Source organism: Dioscorea cayenensis, chromosome 11, assembly GCF_009730915.1.
Source record: "Dioscorea cayenensis subsp. rotundata cultivar TDr96_F1 chromosome 11, TDr96_F1_v2_PseudoChromosome.rev07_lg8_w22 25.fasta, whole genome shotgun sequence".
In the NCBI taxonomy this organism is placed as follows: Eukaryota; Viridiplantae; Streptophyta; class Magnoliopsida; order Dioscoreales; family Dioscoreaceae; genus Dioscorea; species Dioscorea cayenensis.
This window is the reverse complement of record NC_052481.1, coordinates 13115292-13135999: the sequence shown is the minus strand read 5'-3', so window position 1 is coordinate 13135999 and position 20708 is coordinate 13115292. Positions and strand designations below refer to the sequence as shown.

Here is a 20708-nt window from a genome sequence, read left to right as displayed (position 1 = left end):
GCAAAGTCACTCACATCGCACATCGGGCTCGAAATGGGGAGTCCCAACTGGAGCTACCATGATGGGTGCTTGAATTAGTTTCTCCTTGAGTGTCATGAAGGACGTCATGCATTCATTATTGAACTCGAATGGAACATCCTTTTCCAACAACCTTGTCAGGGGTCTAGCAATTTTAGAAATATCTTTGATGAATCTTCTATAGAACCCAGCATGTCCCAAAAAACTTCTTATGGCCTTCACAAAATTTGGTGGTGGTAACTTTTCGATGGTGGAAATCTTTGCCTTGTCAACCTCAATTCCTTCTTTCGAAATTTTGTGACCCAAGACAATCCCCTCTTGGACCATGAAATTATATTTCTCCCAACTTAGCACAAGATTAGTCTCTTCACATCGAATGAGGACCTGCTCAATGTTCTTGAGGCACACATCAAATGAATCAGCAAAGATGGAGAAATCATCCATGAACACTTCCATAAAATCTTCCACCATGTCCTTAAAAATAGCCATCATGCATCTCTGAAAGGTAGCCGGGGCATTACATAGCCTAAAAGGCATGCGACAATAAGAAAATGTGCCATACGGACAAGTGAACGTAGTCTTCTCCTGATCTTCTGGGGTGATGGGAATTTGGAAATAACTAGAGAACCCATCCAGAAAGCAATAGTAGGCATGTCTAGCAAGTCTCTCTAGGATATGGTCAATGAATGGTAGGGGAAAATGATCATTTTGAGTGACATCATTTAATTTTCTATGGTCGATGCATACCCTGCACCCGGTAGTTGTACGAGTTGGGATTAATTCATTTTTTTCATTGGTGATCACAGTCATTCCTCCCTTCTTTGGAACCACTTGCACGGGGCTTACCCACTCACTATCTGATATCGGGTAGATAATGCCCTCATCGAGAAGCTTGATTAATTCTGCCTGAACCACTTCCTTCATATTTGGATTGAGTCTTCTTTGTGGCAAGTCTTTGGGTCTATGTTTATGTGTCATTAGAATTTTGTGAATGCAAACAAAGGGGTTTATCCCTTTTATGTTAGCAATCTTACAAGCAATCGCTCTCTTGTGCCATTTTAGCACTTCCACCGATCCTTTCTTTTGCTCAACTGTTAGTTTTGAAGAGATGATGACTGGAAGTTGTGTACCTTCTCCCAAAAAGGCGTACTCAAGGTGTTCAGGTAGTGTTTTCAACTACAAATCTGGTGCTTCCTCAGTTGACGGCATCAAACCTCTGTTCCAAATCCCATCACCCTGTTCGGACCCTACACTCTCATCGAAACTATTGTTTGTAACATAAACAAGAAGATCAAAGCATTCGGCATCATATCCTAGACCTGCATGTTGCCCATACTGATACTCCAAGCCGGATTCCTCTACCTTTGCTAACACCTGGCCCATTTCAGCACGGTCCTCTAGGGTGAGATTCATGGTAGCAGACTGTCGGTCCTCAGTAGTCAAAACAAGCTGTTCAATGGGTGATTCGCTTCCTCCTCCCACTGATGGTGTTCCACTTTCCATAAAGGTCTCAAATACTGTGTGCCAGCTTCCACCGTCATAAGATATGCTAGAATCCCCAGATAGTAGAAGTGTGTATAAATAATTGTCTGGAGGGTGTGAAAAATGTTGCTGAGTTTGCCAATTAATCCTGCCTTCAAATCTGTGTACGTAACCTTCCAACTTGTTGTTTAGATTTTCCATATGGCACTCATGAGATGAACTATATATAAAGGAATAGAGAATGAATTCAGTTATTAAGATCAAAGGAAAATAAAAATAACAATAACAAATGAGTAAAGAATTGAATGGCTAGAGTAATAATCTAAAAGTTTCCTAGAATTCCTTAAAGTTCCACGGCAACGGCTCCAAAAACTTGATTGCTTCCCCGCAAGTGTACAGGATTGGCAAGTAATACCTCGTGTGAAGACACGAGGATTGTATTCCATGGGGCTAAGGATCTCCTATTACTCCTTCTCGAGCTATTATCTAATCTAAGATCTTAAGTGAGGGAATTTACTCTACTATGTGAAATTAAAACAAAAACAAGATTATCAACAAATTAGAGAGACGAAGAAATAAGCAAGCAAGAAACTCAATGTAATGCAAAGGCCTATGGATGCGGATCCCCTTGAGGGGTTATCATGAAACATGTATGATGAATAAAAGATGCAAGGATAAAATGGACCATGAGATTCCAAGATTAGAACAACCCCAATTTTTCGGCGATTGAACCCTGATCCTATACAAACATAGATAGGAATTTTCTCCAAATCCACATTCCTACGATTGCATTAAGTACAAGGAGATCTCACTTAGGAGTAAGCCTACTCTTCTTCGGCTTAAACCTACATGGAGGGCTACCAAACACCCGATTTCTCAGCGTGATGATACAAGTATCCCCTTCTAATCAATTCATGATCTAATACATGCGAGCAAGTCACATCTACATGCATCACTCATAAAAGAGCTACGGATTTCTCCTTAGTGTAGCACTTAGCATGAATAGAATGGATTAAATCTCAAAATTACCCAAGCATGGAATTAACAAGTAATCATCCAAAATACATGATAAAACCCCCCAAGGTTCACCAACACCGGTGGCCTTGGGGGTCTAGTGTGTCATCATCCCACAACAAGCAATACAATCAAGTGAAACACAAGAGAAAAGCATAAGTGACACTCCCTAGATGAAATGGAGGAGGAGGAGGTAGAATATATGCCGAATGACGCTTCCCCCACAAAAGGAATGCCGAATGACGCTTCCTCTAGCTGCGGGTCTCCTTCCTTCAAATCGTTGTAGATCTCCCCTTGAATGATGTTGCCTTCTTGCCTTGAGAGTGTTGGACCTTGGCCTTGAATGATCTCCTAGCTTCCTTGCCCTTCTACTCTTCCCAAGGTTGCCCAAAGCCTCTCAAATGGTCTCCCAAAATAAGCCCAGCAAAAAGACCCTTGTTCTGCCCTAAAAGTCAGTATTTATAACCCCCATGACATATGGGCCATATAGGGGTCGTATGGGGGTCGCATAGCACTCAAAAACCCTAGATTCATGTTTCATACGGGGTGCATATGGCCCTGTATACTGGGTAGTATGGAAATCTGGGCAGACAACTCCAAATTATTTCATTGCTACAGTGCATACGGCCCCCATACTAGGTAGTATGGAGGATGGTATGAAATTCCTGTTTTCTTGTGTTTTTGCCTAAATGATATCTTCTTGTTCTCCATGGCTTCCTAATGCCCTACAAAGCAAATAGTAAACGATTAAGCGCAAAACGGGCATCAAACCTCACAAAATACATTCAAAGTGAATACGATGTATATATGAAAACACCTACATTTAGACACTTATCAATAGATAGCTCAAACGACCAAAACTTCATCAAATTCACATGAAAACACACGGTGAAATTACAAGTCCACAAGAAAATCACAGTAAAAGCATCTACAAATCAAGACACCAACACTCAACAATTTATTCAAGCAAACACTAAACTACCAAATTTAGAAAACAGTAAATACTTGGGTTACCTCCCAAGGAATGTTTGTTTAACGTCACTTAGCTTGACATACTTGTCTTACCTCATGGGGGTTTATGAAGGAAAAATACTTCCTTGTCATCATTACCAACCTCTCCTCCGTAGTATGGTTTCAGCCTGTGTCCATTCACCTTAAGTGTACCCTTCTCCGGATGGGTGATCTCAACAACTCCATGAGGTGAAACTTCGGTTACCGTATAAGAACCAAACCATCTAGACTTCAACTGTTCCGAGAATAACCGTAAACGAGAATTAAATAGTAATACCTGATTGCCCACACTGAAATCCTTCGGATTTTTGATATGCTTCTCATGTCATTTCCGAATTCTTTGCTTATAAATCCTAGCATTCTCATATGCTTTCATTCGCCATTTATCTAATTCGTTGAGATGTAACATTCTTTGTTCCCCCGACTTGATCAAATAAAAATTCATAGCCTTAATTGCCCAATACACTTTATGCTCTAACTCCACAGGTAAATGACAGGATTTTCCATACACCAAATTATAGGGAGTAGTCCCTATCCGTGTTTTGCACGCTGTTCTATGAGCCCAAAGTGTGTCATCCAACCGTTCAGACCAATCCCGCTTCCCTTGTTCCACAAACTTAGTAAAAATCCTCTTAAGCTCCCTATTTCTAACTTCCACTTGACCGCTCATTTGCGGGTCATAGGGGGTAGCAAGACGATGATGTACCCCATAACGCTTCAACACTTTTGCAAGTTGTGTGTTACAAAAATGGGTTCCTCGATCACTAATAATGATTTGTGGAGTCCCAAATCGAGTGAAGAGCCTCTTTAGAAATTTCACCATAGTTCTTACATCATTAGTTGGAAGAGCTTGAGCCTCCACCCATTTAGAAACATAGTCAACTGTCACCAAAATATATTGATTAACATTAGACTTTGGGAATGGTCCCATGAAATCAATTCCCCAAACATCGAACACCTCGAAGAACTACATCGGATTACGAGGCATTTCATCCCTTTGCAATAGGTTTCCGACCCTCGATAACTATCACAGCGAAGAACAAAGCGATGAACATCCCGGAATAAAGTTGGTCAATAGAAACTAGTGGCCAGAACTTTCTCAGCGAGTTTTGCTCGAAGCATAATGCCCTCAATAGGACTCGAATGACAATGACCAATAATGCTCCATCCTTCTTTCCTAGAAACACATATCACGAACCACATGGTCGCACTAAATCTGAGAATAGGTAGGGGTCATCCCAAAAAAATAGTTCTTCAAGTCATCGAAAAAAACTTTTTTTCTTTTGTTGAAAACTGAGGCCTTGATTCAGTTCCTTTCCTGATAAATAATTTGCAAAATCCGCGAACCATGGAGTATATTCTGACTCTGACTCCTGTATTGCATACAGATGTTCCTCAGGGAAAAAATCATTGATTTCCTTGCTAGCCGGTTCTTGCCCCTCACAACCTTATAATCTTGAAAGATGATCTACAACCACATTTTCGGTTCCCCTCTTATCTTTTATTTCCATATCAAATTCTTGTAACAATAAGATCCAGTGAATCAATCTTTGCTTTGCATCAGCCTTGTTCATGAGATAACGGAGTGCCGAGTGATCAGTAAATACTGTGACCCTAGATAAAAGTAGGTATGACCTGAACTTGTCAAAAGCAAACACTACTGCAAACAAGTCTTTTTCAGTGGTTGTATAATTCTCTCGGGCACTTGTAAGAGTCTTGCTAGCATAATAAATCAGTTGAAACTGCTTGTCTTTCCTTTGTCCAAAAACTCCTCCCACAACGTAATCACTTGCATCACACATAAGCTCAAAGGGTACATTCCAATATGGTATAGTCAAAATTGGTGCTTGCACTAATTGCTCCTTCCACAAATTGAATGCACTCAGACAGTTATCCCCAAATTCAAAAGGAGCATCTTTTTCTAGGAGTTTGGTCAAAGGTTGCGTGATCTTCAAAAAGTACATAATAAACCTTCTGTAAAAACTTGCATGCCCTAAGAAACTGCGGATCCCTTTAACATTTATAGGTGGAGGAAGCTTTCCAATAACCTCAATCTTTACGCTATCCACCTCCATACCTGCTTGGGAAATCTTATGTCCAAGGAGAATGCCTTCTTGGACCATAAAATGACATTTCTCCCAATTTAAGACGAGATTTGTTTCTTCACATCTTACTAGCACTCTTTCCGTATTCTTCAAGCATATGTCGAAAGAATCCCCAAATACAAAAAATTATCAATGAACACCTCCATAATATCTTATAAAAGATCATCAAAAATGGCCGTCATACAGCGCTAAAATGTTGATGGTGCATTACACAACCCAAAAGGCATTCTTCTATAAGCAAAAGTGTCGTAAGAGCAAGTAAATGTGGTCTTCTCCTGATCTTCTGGAGCTATGGGGATTTGAAAGTATCCCAAACATGGCATCAAGGAAGCAATAGAATTGATGCCCACGCTAATCGTTCCAGATGTCGATCGATAAATGGTAATGCGAAATGATCTTTTCGAGTGGCATCATTTAATCTTCTATAATCAATGCAGACTCACCATCCTGTAACCGTCCTGTTGGAATCAATTCATTCTTTTTCATTTCTCACTCACTGTTATTCCCCCTTTTTTTCGGAACCACTTGAGTTGGACTCACCCATGCACTATCTGATATAGGGTAGATAATCCCTGTATCTAGGAGCTTCACTAACTCCGCCTTTACGACTTCCTTCATGTTCGGATTTAACCACCGCTGAGGTTGGATCACAGATTTGTAATCATCTTCCATTAGAATTTTATGAGTACACAATGATGGATTTATGCCCTTAATGTCGGAGATCTTCCACGCAATAGCCGATGTATGCCTTTTCAACATGCTAACAAGCCTTTCCTTTTGATCAACCAACAAGATTGAAGCTACAATCACTGGGAGCTTAGATTCTTCCATCAGGAAGGCATATTCTAAATGCGTTGGTAAGGTTTTAAGCTCAAGTTCTGGTGGTTCATAAATTGAAGGATGCAACCTGCTTTCCTTTAATTTGTTAGTCTCCTCAAAGTCCTTCACCTCATGTTCGCAATCATTCTCCCCTTCTTCTACTTGTAAATGTGTTTTTGTATCGTCTTCATAATAAGATGAATCAAATTGAGCTAGGACCCTCTCCAGACTTTCCTCTAAGTGATCATTCATTGATCCCAATGCAGATCTCTCAAATTGATCTAACACATTATCTAATTCACAGTTTCATTCTTGAATTCTGGTAATATAATCTTTAACTAATTCTTCTATGGGGTGTTGAATATTATAAGACTCTTGCAAGAAACAACGCAGTGTATCCTCTACTGCAAACAATTGAACCTTTTGTTTTATATTTTCAACCATTCCTATGATAGTGTCGAATAACTCGGGTATTTCAATCATTTCTGTGACCAAAAAAAAAAGAGAATAATTCGGAATGATAATAGGAAAGAAAATATGAAATAGAATGAATGAATAGCTAAGAAAACAAAGTGCAAAGTATCTCTAAATGCCTACTCCCCGGCAACGGCGCCAAAAACTTGACATGACCGAATATGCGTGTAAACCGCAAGTGGACGGGTGTCGAAGTAATAATCCAGATGAGTGGGTATCGTATCCACAGAGAGTAGGGGATAAAAACACTTAAGTTGTTTCTTAACTAATGTGGAAAATGAATCGTGATAAGTGTGACAAATTATGAAATAACCAAAATAAAAACAACAAGATAGAGGGCACAAGTAAAAGAGAAGATAAGGCAATCGATAAAGATGGGGTACCCGGATATTGATCCGCCTAGGACAATCATTTCATGTGCAAGAACCCTCTATTATACTTCCTAATTGATGCAACAATGAGTCGTAGAATTCCTTAATTACATGATCCCAAATCTAAGGTCAACCATGCCTAACTCTATACATGTCCCGGAGGAGAGATTGAATAACCTCTCAACCTCGCACTCGCATAGAATTGCAATGAGCTCTAGGGATTCCAAGTGATAAACCCTATTCCTATGTATAGACCTAACCCATTGGTCGAGGTGGAAGATCCCTAGTCACAGTTAAGCCCTAGGTGCTAAAATCACTTCAGTGCTTCATTCCGTTGCACTCGTAACTAAGCTCAGCGGAAGGTCATCCCTTAGCCCATTCACTCTACTATGGCCGCAATGAACTCTTGGAATATGGAGATAGGATAGATGACACCGAGGGGAAAGGGGACATGTGCTACCTCTCGACTCACTCTCTCAACCCTCTCCAATCTAGCTTTGTCTAACTCTCATGTTGTGTCACTCACTCACAAGAGTTACCAAGAAAAACTCTCAACCCTAGTGTCACTCTAGGGGAGTATTCATATAATCAAGTCTCCAAGATTGGAACTCAAAATAAACATCAATTAATTGAAAGCATGATAAAGATATTCAATGAAACGAATACATCCTAGGGTTCACAAATACCCAACTACCCACTAGGGGTTTAGCTCTCCATGGAGCTAGATACAATCAATGAAATTGAATGTAAAAACAAAGCGTCCATAGAAAACCCCTCATTAGTCATGGCGATGGTCTTGTGGAGAGTCCTCTACTCGTCGAAAGGGTCCCTTTATCTGGCCTAGGATACACCTCACCGGATCGGTGCCGACGAAAGCTCTCCCACTAACATTCTTCCAAACGGTGCGTGATGTCGAAGCCATCGAACCTCTCCAAAGCCCTAGCCAATACCTCCCGAAAACCCTAACTACCGTCCTCTCTCAAGTTGGGGAAAAGATGGAGAAAAGAATCTTTGAAATTGGGGTTGAAATCGGTTTTTAAAGGACTGGAATCGGGAATCCACACGTCCATGTGGGCGCCCCTGTGGATTTTTCACACGGGCGTGTGGAATTTCCACACGCCCGTGTGGATTCTCTATTTTCCAGTTTTCTCGGCCGGCTATAAATAGTGTTGTTGAAGTATTTTTGCTACAGTGTTTTTTCTATAATACCGTGCTATAGTACATGCCTGAAAAATTCCTGAATCCATACTTTCATCGAGGTAACGCAAACGGACACACATTTACATCATGGATCACCTTGCTTCTTTAATTACGGACATATTTTTGGAGATCTTGTTCTATATGCATAAGTCAGAATGATTGAATGTGACTGCCCTTGCGCCCCTCTAAATAGTTGTGCTAACTCGAGTACGAGTAGGTTGGCACATATTCCTGTATCTGGAACCCGACCTATGTCTTCGCGTTTAAACCTTAGCAAGATTTCCTCCAAATTAGTGCATTATGACCCACATTGGCTTCTTTCTCTCATAATCGGCCTCACAACCCTACCTACATAAAAGTAACATACATACACCCATATTAGCATTAAAACCAGAGAAAAGTAATGCTCAACACATGGAAAGAACACTTCGTATTCTTATCGCACAAGCACTTATCAGCATCCCCAACAACCAACAGCCTTAGGGCGTTTCTTGTGGTGTCTCCTTGCCCTCTTCATCTTTTGGAGCACCTTCTTCACAATCCCTGGGGTAGATAGTATTTCTTCCTCTTAACCAAGCGTAATTACTTCTTCGTTCTCCACCTCTTGGTCAAGCAACCCCTCGTACGGGTATGGATTCAACATTTCCTACACATATTCATCAATTATCTCATCAGTAGTGTCAAGAAAATACAGAGTATCATCAAAGTCAAGAGAATGTCGCATGGCTTAGGTGAGTCAATATATGAGTTTGTCATCTCCAACCTTCAGTGTCAACTCCCGCCGTCCATGTCGATCAATGCCTTGGAAGTGCGCAAGAATGGCCTCGCAAGTATCAAAGGAACATCTACATCCTTATCGACGTTTAACACTACGAAGTCTATGGTAAATATGTTCTTTTCCACCTTGACAAGTACGTGTTCATGATGCCCCTCGGATGTCTCAGCGATAAGTGCTTGTGCGATATGAATGCGAAGCGTTCATTACTTATGTTGAGCATTACTTTTCTCAGGTTTTTGCATTAATATGTGTGTTTTTATGTAACTTTTACGCAGGTAGGGCTATGAGGCTAAGTATGAAGGAAATAGGCCAATGTGGATAATAATGCACCTATTTCGGAGGAGATCTTGCTAAGGTTCAAACGCGAACACATAGGATAGGTGTGAGATGCTAGAGTGTGTGCCAACCTCCTCGCATTCGAGTGAGTACATCCATTTGGAGGGGCACAAAGGCAGTCACACTCGAGCATTCCGTCTTATGCATACAAGAACAAGAACCCCACCAACATATATATCATTGAAGAAGCAAGTGATTCATGATGTGAACGTGTGCCCGTTTGCGTTACCCCGATGAAAGTATGGAATTGGGTAGTTATTCAGGTCGAAGACTGTAGCAGAGCACTGTAGCAATTATTGTAGCAGCACTGTTCACAGCAGGCCGAGAAATCAGAGAAACAGAGAATCCACACGGGCGTGTGGAAATTATCCACGCCCATGTGGAAATTCTGCACGGGCGCGTGTACCGTCTACACCCGTGGAGTTGCCCGATTCCAGCCCTATTTAAAGCCCGTTCAGCCCCAATTTTGGTATTTTTTTCTCCATCTTTTCCCCAACTTGCGAGAGGGCTTCTGCTAGGGTTTCGAGGGGTATTGGCCAAGGTTTTGGAGAGGTTCTATGGCTCCAACATTGTGATTCCATTAGGAAGAAGGTTGGTAGGGGAGCTTCGATCGAGGCGTATCCTATACCGGACGAAGGAATCCTTGGACGACGAGTAGAGTACTTTCCACAAGACCATCGACACGACTATCAAGGGGGTTTCTTTATGGATTCATTGCTTTTACATTCTATTTCTTTGATTGTACTTAGCTCCATGGAGAGCTAAACCCCTTAGTGGGTACTTGGGTGATTGTGAACCCTAGGATGTATTCGTTTCTTTGAACTTCTTTATTATGCTTTCAATAAATTGATGTTTATTGTGAGTTCCAACCTTGAATGCTTGATTTTTATGAACATTTCCCTTAGAGTGACACTAGGGTTGAGAGTTTTTTTGTTGGTAACCTTGTGAGTGAGTGACACACCACGAGCGTTAGACAAAAGCTAGGTTGGAGAGGGTTGAGAGGGTGAGTCGAGAGGTACAGGAGCATCCCCTTTTCCCCTCCAATGTGATAGATTCTACCTCGGTTCCTCGAATTCTTTGTGGCCATAATAGAGTGAATGGTCTAAGGGATGAACCTCCGCTGGGAGCCCTAGTTGCACGTGCAATGGAGTGAAGCGTTTAGGGTGATCTTAGTATCTAGGGGCTTAATTGTGGCTAGGGACCTTCACTTTCGGACCAAAGGGTTAGGTCTAAATCTAGGAAGATATTTATCACTTGGAATCCCTAGAGCTCATTGCAACTCTATGCGAGTCGCAGGTATTGAGATTGTTCGATTTCTCCTCCGGGACATGTATAGAGTTAGGCATAGTTGACCTTTGATTTGGGACTATGTGTGTATGGATTTCCACGACTCACCATTGCATTGATTAGGAAGAATAATAGAGAGTTCTTGCACTGGAAGCGATTATCCTAGGTGAAGCATCATCCGAGTACCCCATCTTTATCGATTGCCTTGCCTCCTCCTTACTTTTACTCTCTTACTTGTTGCTTTTAATTTCTGAGAATTGAATCAATTCCACACTTATCATTGTTGATACTCTACATAGCTAAGAATCAAATTAAGTGTCTTTACTCCCTACTCCCTATGGATTCGACCCCGCTCATCCGGGATTATTACTTCGACAAACCCGTGCACTTGCGGGATATAAGCAAGGGGACCTTGTCACTCACCGTTCGGTCAGCCAATTGCAAAGTCATCTGAGTGGGCCTAGGTTCTCCCAAGCCTAGCTTTTGAAAGAATGAGTATGGCATGGCGTTGATACTAGCTACTAAATCCGCCAATGCCATCTCTTTACCCAAATTGCTAATGTTGCATCGAATCACAAAGCTTCTGGGGTCTTTCTTCTTGTTCAGCATATCCTTTTGCAACACCGCTAAACAAGAGGCATCTAAGATCACCTATGCACTCTCTTCCAACTTCCTCTTATTGGTCAAAAGATCTTTAAGGAACTTAGCATACCAAGGCATTTGAGATAATGCCTCCACATAAGGAATGTTGATGTTCAATTGCTTCAATAAACGCAAGAACTACTTGTATTGCCCATCAGTTTGGTCGTTCTTTAATCTTGAACGATAAGGGATTCTTGGCTTGTAAGCTAGATGTGCCACCTCTTTTTCTTTGTTGGCTCTTTCCTCAACGTCTACGACCTAGGGTGCTTCAACATTGGTCTTCTCACATGGAAAACTACATTCAACATCATGACCACTTCTTAAAGTGATCACCTTCACATGTTCTCTTCGATTAGTTTCGGTATTACTTGGCAAGCTTCCTTGTGGTCTCTCCAATAGAGACTTCGTGGTTTGCGCCACTTGATTTTCTAAACTATGCAATGAAGCGGCGTGGTTGCGAAGTGTAGCCTTGACCGATTGAAACCATGTATTTGATGATTGCACAAATCAGGTCAATGCTTTCTCTAGATCGGACATCCGGGTCTCTAAGCCTGAAACTCTATTTTCCATGTTTGGGGCTTGTTATTGTTGAAAACCCGGTGGTGCGGTGGCATTTTTTTTGCCCTTGGTTGTTCCATTAGAAATTAGGATGGTTCCTCCAACCATAATTGCTATAAGGATTGCCTTAGTTTCTCATTGCATTACCCACATAGTCAACTTGCTCAATGGAGGGTGTACCACTAATGGCTATCAAGCAATTGGATGGGGCATGTCGCCCTCCACATCCATCACAACTCATTACGGCCGCCAATCTCGGTGAAGTTAGAGTGTCTAACTTCTTGCTCAATGCCTCCACTTGTGCCGCCAATGATGTATCCGCATCAATCTCATGGATGTCAGCCACTTTCTTCTTCTCCCTAGCATTCCATTGGTAGTTGTTAAACCCCATTGCTTCAATTAATTGCCGGGCTTCTCCGGGGTCTTCCTACATAAGGTATCTCATGCTGCTGCATCAAGTAGCTGTCTTCTATTTGGGTTCAAACCATTGTAAAAAGTCTAAATGATCATCCACTGTGGAAACCCATGTTGAGGACATTTTCACAGGAGTTTCTTGAACCTTTCCAACGTCTCAAATAAAGACTGCAATTCCATTTGCACAAAAGATGAGATCTCATTCCTATATTTTACAGATTTTTTCAGGAGGAAAATAATGGGCAAGAAAAGCTTCTACCATCTCCCATGTAGTGATCGATGCTCTAGGTAATGAGTGTAGCCACTACTTCGCTCTCCCCTTCAAGGTAAATCAGAAGGCTCTAAACTTGATGGCATCATCTTTAACACCATTGATCTTTAGCATATCATACACTTCCAAGAAATTCTCTATGTTACTATTTCGAACCTCATCGGTGAAACCAATGAATTGTGCGGACTGCTATAACATCTGGATGAATGCCGACTTTAGCTCAAAATTCTGAGCTGTGATTGGGGGTCGCACAATGCTAGATTGTGTCCCCAATACTGATGGTCTGGCGTAATCAGAGAGTGATCTCTATTATTCATTCTGTTCCACCATGTTGTTAGACCCTTCCGCTTCCACTTCAGCTAGATTTGGAGATTCTTGTATAGGTTCTTTAACCCTTCTTCTGAGTGTACGCTCAAGTTCATGATCACCTTCAATCAATATCGAAGTGTTCTATCGGGTCATAACCTGGAGCTGCACTAAAAGAAAGAAAACAAATCAGAATGATGATAGAATAAGAAGATGTGAAATGGAATGAATAAATGAATAACTAAGATAGCAAACTGCAAAGTATCTATATATGGCCTACTCCCCGGCAACGGTGAAAAAGAACTTAACAATGCCCCTTACGTATGACCTGCAAGTGCACGGGTTTGTCAAAGTAATAAATCCCAAGTGAGTGGGGTATCGTATCCACAGAGAGTAGGGAATAAAAATACTTAAGTTACTACTTAACCGAGTGTAGATGAATAATGATTGTGTTGATAAGATGTGATGTAAACAGAAATAAAAGGAACAAGAATGACAAGCACAAGTAAGTGAGAGGTAAGGCAATCGATAGAAGTAGGGTACTCGGACAATGCTCCCCCTAGGACTTATGCTTCAAGTGCAAGACCTACCATTATACTTCCTAATTACTGCTCAATGAATCATGGAAATCCTAAAGCATACAGTCCCAAACCTAAGGTTAACTGTGACTAACTCTACACTATGCCTCAAAGGAGAAATCGATGAGTCTCAACACCTCAACCCTTTGGTCCAGGCGAAAGGCCCCTAGTTACAATTAAGCCCCGGATACTAAGGATTACTTCAACACTTCACTTTGTTCCTCAAGCAACTAATCCCCAGTGGAGTTATTCTCTTAGTACTTCACTCTATTATGACCGAAAAGAACTCTAGGAATAGGAGGTAGGATAAATAACACCGGAGGGGAAAGGGGATGCTCCGCTACCTCTCGACTCACCCTCTTAACCCTCTCCAATCTAGCTTTGTTTAACCCTCGTGGTATGTTACTCACTCACAAGGATTGCCAATGCGAACTCTCAACCCTAGTGTCACTCTAAGGGAGAAATCATTCAACAAGCATTCAAGATTGGAACTCAATTAAAACATTAATTACAGAAAGCATAGTAAAAGGTTAATGAAACAAATACATCCTAAGGTTCAAAAATCGAAGTACACACTAAGGGTTTAGCTCTCCATGGAGCAAGATATAATTAACGATAGAATTCAAAAAGTAAAAAAATAAGTAATCCATAGGAAAATCCCCTCGGTAGTCTTGTTGATGGTTTTGTGGAGTAGGCTCATCCACAAGACCATCAAAAAGGACAACAAAACCGAAATCATGTAAGTGTGTGTAAACTCAATCAATTCAACCCAACGTATACTCCTCAAAGTTCTAAGTAATAAAGGACTTATTTATCTACAAAACACAACAAAATAAAAGGAATGGTAGTAGCTTCACACATCCTCTAAGGTAGCCCTTTCTAAAGCTGCCACTAAGGTGGCTTTCACACTTTCGAGGTGGTAGCTCTTTCTACCGGGGTAGTAGCTTTAACTCATCCCATGAGATAGCTTGACAGGGCTTCCCGCAAGTGCACGAAGTTGTCGAAGTAATAAATCCCAGGTGAGTGCGGTATCGTATCCACAGGGAAAAGGGAATAAAAATACTTAATTTGCTTCTTAACTATATGAAAGATGAATAGTGATATGTGTGACAAGATTCAATTCTCAAAAGTAAAACAACCCGAAAGAGAGCAAAAGTAAAGGAGAAGGTAAGGCAATCGATAAAGATGGGGTACCCGGGTATTGATCCGCCTAGGAAAATCGTTTCAAGTGCAAGAACTCTCTATTATGCTTCCTAACTAATGCAATGATGAGTCAGGGACATCCTTTAATGCATGGCCCCGAATCTAGGGTTAACCAAGCCTAATCCTCTACATGTCCCGGAGGAGAAGTTGAACAACCTCTCAACCTCGCACTTGTAAGAAAGATTGCATTAAGCTCTGGGGATTCCAAGTGATAAATCTCTTCCTAATTGTAGACCTAACCCTTGGTCCAGAAGAAAGGTCCCTAACCACAATTAAGCCCTAGATGCTAAAATCACCTCAACGCTTCACTCCGTTGCACTTGCAACTAAGCCCCAGCGGAGGGTCATCCCTTAGCTCATTCGCTCCATTATGGATGCAAAGAACTCGAGGAACGGAGGTAGAATCTATCACACTGGAGGGGAAAGGGGATGCTCCTGTACCTCTCGACCCACCCTCTCAACCCTCTCCAATCAAGCTTTGTCTAACTCTCATGGTGCGTCATCACTCTAGCCGCAGCCCTCTCTCCAGCTAGGGAAAAGATGGAGAAAAGAATGTTGAAATCTGGGCTAAAATCGGCCTTAAATAGGGTTGGAATCGGGATTCCACACGCCCCTGTGGATATTCCACACAGGCTTGTGGAATTAACGCATGGGCATATGGAATTTCCACACGCCCTTGTGGCTCCTTTGTTTTGCTCCTTCTTTGGCCGGCTGTGAACAGTACCTGCTACAATGATTTTCTATAGTACCCTGCTACATTAACGGCCCAAAATACTCCCTAATCCATGCTTTCATCGAGGTAACGTAAACCGCCACATATTCACATCGTAGATCGTCTTGGTTCTTCAATAAGCGGTCATGTTGGTGGAGATCTTGCTAAATATGTACAAGCCGGAATACTAGGATGTAACTGCCTTCGTGCCCCTCTGAATCATTGCCTTAGCTCGAATACAAGGAGGTTGGCACACATTCTAGTATTCTAAACCCGACTCATGTCTCCGCGTTTGAGCCTTCTCAAGATCTCCTCCAAATAATGCGTAAAATGATCTACAATGGATTCTTTCACAAATAATCGGCCTCACAACCCAACCTGCATAAAAGTACATAAATACACACATATTAGTGCTAAAACCTGACAAAAGTAATGCTCATCATAAGGAAAGAACTCTTCGCATTCTTATCACACAAGCACTTATTATAGCTCTTTCCCTCATTAGGGTATAACTAGTACCCGACATATGAGAGTAGCTTCATGCTTCATAGGCGGTAGCTCTTTCCACCCCCAATGCACAAGTATAAAATTTTTTCTCCTTTTTCATTTTTTTAAATAGCAAAATAAGAAACAAAATTAATTAGTCCCTTAAACGTCAAACTTAAGTTTCCAAAAGAGCTTAATGAGTGAGATGTGCAACAAGTGTCAATCGGGCAAACATTTCCAAAAATTAAAGTAAAAACTAGAGCATGAAAACATTCATTGTTAAAAATTCACCTAGACTTAAGAATACAATCATTGCAACTAAGGTGAACCTCCATTGGCTACGTGAGCATGTATGTTCGAGTTAAAACTTATGTAAAGGACATGTGCAATGTTACTCCCCCACCCACCCCACACTTAAGTTGTTTATTGCCCTCAATGTACACATGCAAGCACATTAACAAGTGTAACAATCAAGAATATATGCGGAAGTGGTAATTGAAACAATACTCCCCTGACTCCTAGTGTTGCATTTGATGGAGCTAAATCCTTGGGAGTGAAGTTCCAACGGGTTGTGAAGTACACACGGGTAAGTATAAAACACCTTGGCCATGTCCATGACTAGTTCTCAATTCCTATACTGACAAGACCACCTGCACCCATACACAAGGGGATTCAGGTGAGGTCTGAATAAATAAAAAAACAATACGATTATATAAAAAGATAAAAGTAATGGAATACAACTCTAGATAAAATAAATGATAAACTAAAAAAAGAAAACCCCTTTCTGAGTATACAAGTCTAAAATAGCAACACTAAAATAAAATATGAAAAACATAAAATAAATAAAAGAAAAGACGTATCAAGTATCGGTGTCATCACGGTGTCGACTCTCACTGCTATCTACGTTAGTGAAGAAGAATATCTCGGTGGATCGATCGATCTTTGGGACGGGTGATGGTGGTCTTTGGAGATACCTGAGGGGTCCGAGGTCTCATAACTAATGGTGACGTCTCATCTCTCTCTAATAACTGCTATGGAATGTTGAGACGGCACATCACCTCCGCATGGTTCACAAAGCGTAGCGCATGAACCTCGACAAAATCACTTTGGAGGACCACCACAGAACTCTCAAGCCTCTAAAAATGATCATGCGCTTTAGGTGGAGAGAAGATGCGCACCAGAGGTGGCTTCTACGCTAGGGGAGGTGCATCTATATCTATCTGCTGGGTCGAGGCTTAGGGACCAGCCGAGGATCCTCTCGTAGCATCATCTCCTCCCTCTACTACCTCGTAGCAAGTGTAGCCAATATATACACGCCAACACTATATCTGCAGCACCAATCACATCAATCTCGAGTGTATGGAGGGGTAGCAGTGAAGGGGTGGTCATCTTCTCAGCCCCACGAATGGTGTCCAGCAGACCTATGCCCTGGACGAGTCTGCTAATGTACGAGCCTGAGAAAATAAAACCCACTCTGTCATACTGGCCCTGGTGATGCAAGTACTGAGATAAAATATGTCCCAAATAAAGCGCTGTTGCTGCACCATCGAATATAAATATAATAACTCCTGCTAACTTAGGACTCGCGTGCTATCTCCACGGCCATTCACCGACCAGCTCAGGATAGCATGCAGATAACGGTTAGCCCGATCGGGAAAGGCACGTGGCCTTGGACACTCCAGGCTCGTATAGCCCCTGGCCACAGAGAATGCTATATGCTCTCTCAGGAGTGAAGCTACCTGGATAGTCTGTCGGTGAATGTCTCCTTATACTGTCCCAATCGGGTCAAAAACTATGTCACATCGATGCTATAGTGATGTCTCGAGTGCTCTAAACTATATAGCGTCGACACTATCAAATCTAGCATAAGATCAGTCAAACTTGAATGATGACAGAGCACCTCAAGTGTAAGAGTACGGATGACGAGGCTCTCTAATCAATAATAAGCGCCTCCAACCACCCACTCGAGATGAGATCCTAAACCTCATCGGAGAATTGTCTACCGCTATATCTTCCGTAATATGCTCATGTCTAGGAAGCGAGGCCCGTCTCGAACCTAACCTTTGACAACCTCTCAAATCAGACTTGGTGCTCGGGGACAACGAATGCCATGTTCTCTGGCTCAAAGGATGGCTCACGCGGGCGCTTGTCACCTTGCTTCTTTAATCGGGGTGCCATATTAGTACAAATTAAAAATATAATTGATCAAAAGAAACTCACAAAATAATAATGTAGAAATCTACACGGTCGTGTCAAAATTCCACACACCCAGTGTGGATACACGAGCCATGAAAAACCACACTGACGCGCATCACAAAACCAAAAATACACCTTAATATTGTTTCTAACTTCATTCTAAGCAAACACAAACCATATAAACATAGAAACAAAGCAACATTCATCATTTTTAATCGATCAAAAATTAAGTGTGGCAAAGAAAAGAAGAAATGAGGGTTTACCTACAAGCTGAGGATGAAAACTTTCAAAATCGGCCAGAAGGTCGAATAAAACTCTAAATCAATGGTGCGAGGTCGAGAGAGCTATGGAGAGTGTTTTCTAAGTGACTAGGAGTGCAAGAATGAAGAAAAACTGAAAAATATTTTTAAAAGGAAACCCACAACTCTTACATTTGTGTATATTCAAATGGGCGCGTGGAAATTACACACGCCCTGTGTGACTCCGTAGGGAAAAGACCCACGAGGCAGACGCATGCCCCTGTATGCTCTCAGGATAACAATCAACACTTTCTGAACACATCCACACGGGCCTGTGGAAATTCCCAATGCATGTGCGCCTGACCCACAGGGTTAGGCAAATGCCCCTGTGGCTTCTCTGTCCAAAAAGAGAAAATTTTCTATGTATACAGCACGCCCGCGCTGAAATTCCACACGGGCGTGGACCTTCAGAAGCCCAGCTCATAGGGTCATCCACACACCCCTATGTATTCTCGGGATGGAGGAGAGCTCTTCTGCAGAGATCCACACAGGCGTGTGGAAATTACCCATGCCTGTGCGTTTGTCACAGGGTCATCCACAAGGGCGAGTCCACTCCCCTGTGTCTTCTTGGGAAAAAAAATCTCTAAGTCTCTACAGGAATACACATGCCCATATGGAAATTACCCACGGGCGTGTGACCATCACAAAGTGATTCACAGGGGCGATTCCATGCCCCTCTGTCCTCTCGGGATGAGCTCTCAGTAGAAACCCACGGCCATTTGGAAATGCCACACAGTCGTGCATTTTCTCTGGATGACTTAGAAAGAACTACAGGCTCTGCAGAAAATCCCTCAACATGTAAATACATTTAGAGACTGTCCTATCATGCGAAGTATACCAGGAAAAATACGAGAAAAAAAAACTCACTCAAAACGACCAATAACTTCGCCATACACATTTTAAGCACACGAAAACACAAAAAATTCCACAAGAAAAATCATAGGAATAGCATCGAAAAGATCAAGACACCAACACTCAAGCCTTATTCATGAAAACACTAAACTAAGAACTAAAAAATAGTAAAGAACTTGGGTTGCCTCCAAAGAAGCACTTGTTTAACGCCCCTTAGCTTGACATACCTTCCCTTATCGCACGGGGCTCATAGATGAAGGTTTCCCTCTTACCCATGATTTAGAAGCGTGATGAACATAGTCTTTTGAAGGTAGAGGAAGAGTTGTCGAGCTTATTACCACATGAGGGTTCGTTGCCCTTGTTCCATTCATGTGCATCCCTAATAGACTTGGGGCATTTCTTGTGGCATCTTCTTGCTCGCTTCATCTTCCGAAGCACCTTCTTCATAATCTCCAGGGTAGATGATACTTTTTCCTCTAGACCAAGTATCATTACTTCTTCCTCCTCCACTTCTTGGTCTAGCAACCCCTCATACGGGTCCGGATTCAACATTTCCTGCATATATTCATCGATTAGTTCATCGATGAGTTCAAGAAAGTAGAGAGTATCATCAAAGTCAAGAGAATGTCGCATGGCTTCGGGCGAGGTAGTAGGTCAACTTGTCATCATCCACCCTCAGTGTCAACTCACCACCGTCCATGTCGATCAGTACCTTGGAAGTGCACAAGAATGGCTTCCAAGTATTAAAGGAATATCCGCATCCTCATCGATGCCCAACACTACAAAGTCTACAGGAAATATATACTTGTCAACTTTGACAAGCACGTCTTCAATGATGCCCCTCGGATGTCTCACCGGCCATACTCAAAGTTTTTGATCTCCATTTCTTTAGTAAGCTTCTTAACCCTTTCTCTTCACTAGTGTTTCCTTCTATTGCTTGATATGGTCAATGTTGCATGGATTTCATGTTTTAGAACATGTGTGCATGATTTTTAGAGTGTATTTTTGAAGTCAATGAAGCAATGTATATGAGTTTTTGATTGCTTGCGGTCGTGTTGCCATCGCATCCCGAAGATCCACATGGGCATGCGAATTTCTACATGACCTTGTGGATTCCTCGTAGAAATAAGTTTTTTTAATTTTTAATTTGATCATTTTATTTTTTTAATTCTTGCGAGGAATGGCGCCCGGATAAAGGAAAGCGGACGACAAGCGCCACGAGAGCTCGTCCCGGAGCATATGGAGTTTGCGATCCTCGAGCATCAGGTGCTATTTAAGTGATTGTCGAAGCTTAAGT

General features: G+C 41.8%; 1 non-coding gene across 1 annotated transcript; it reads left to right on the top strand.

The window, feature by feature from the left end:
• The first annotated feature begins 12615 nt into the window (after nucleotides 1-12615).
• LOC120272902 lies at nucleotides 12616-12722 on the top strand. The gene has a single exon (XR_005540435.1). It is a non-coding gene; the product is annotated as a small nucleolar RNA R71 (small nucleolar RNA).
• The last annotated feature ends 7986 nt before the right edge of the window (nucleotides 12723-20708 follow it).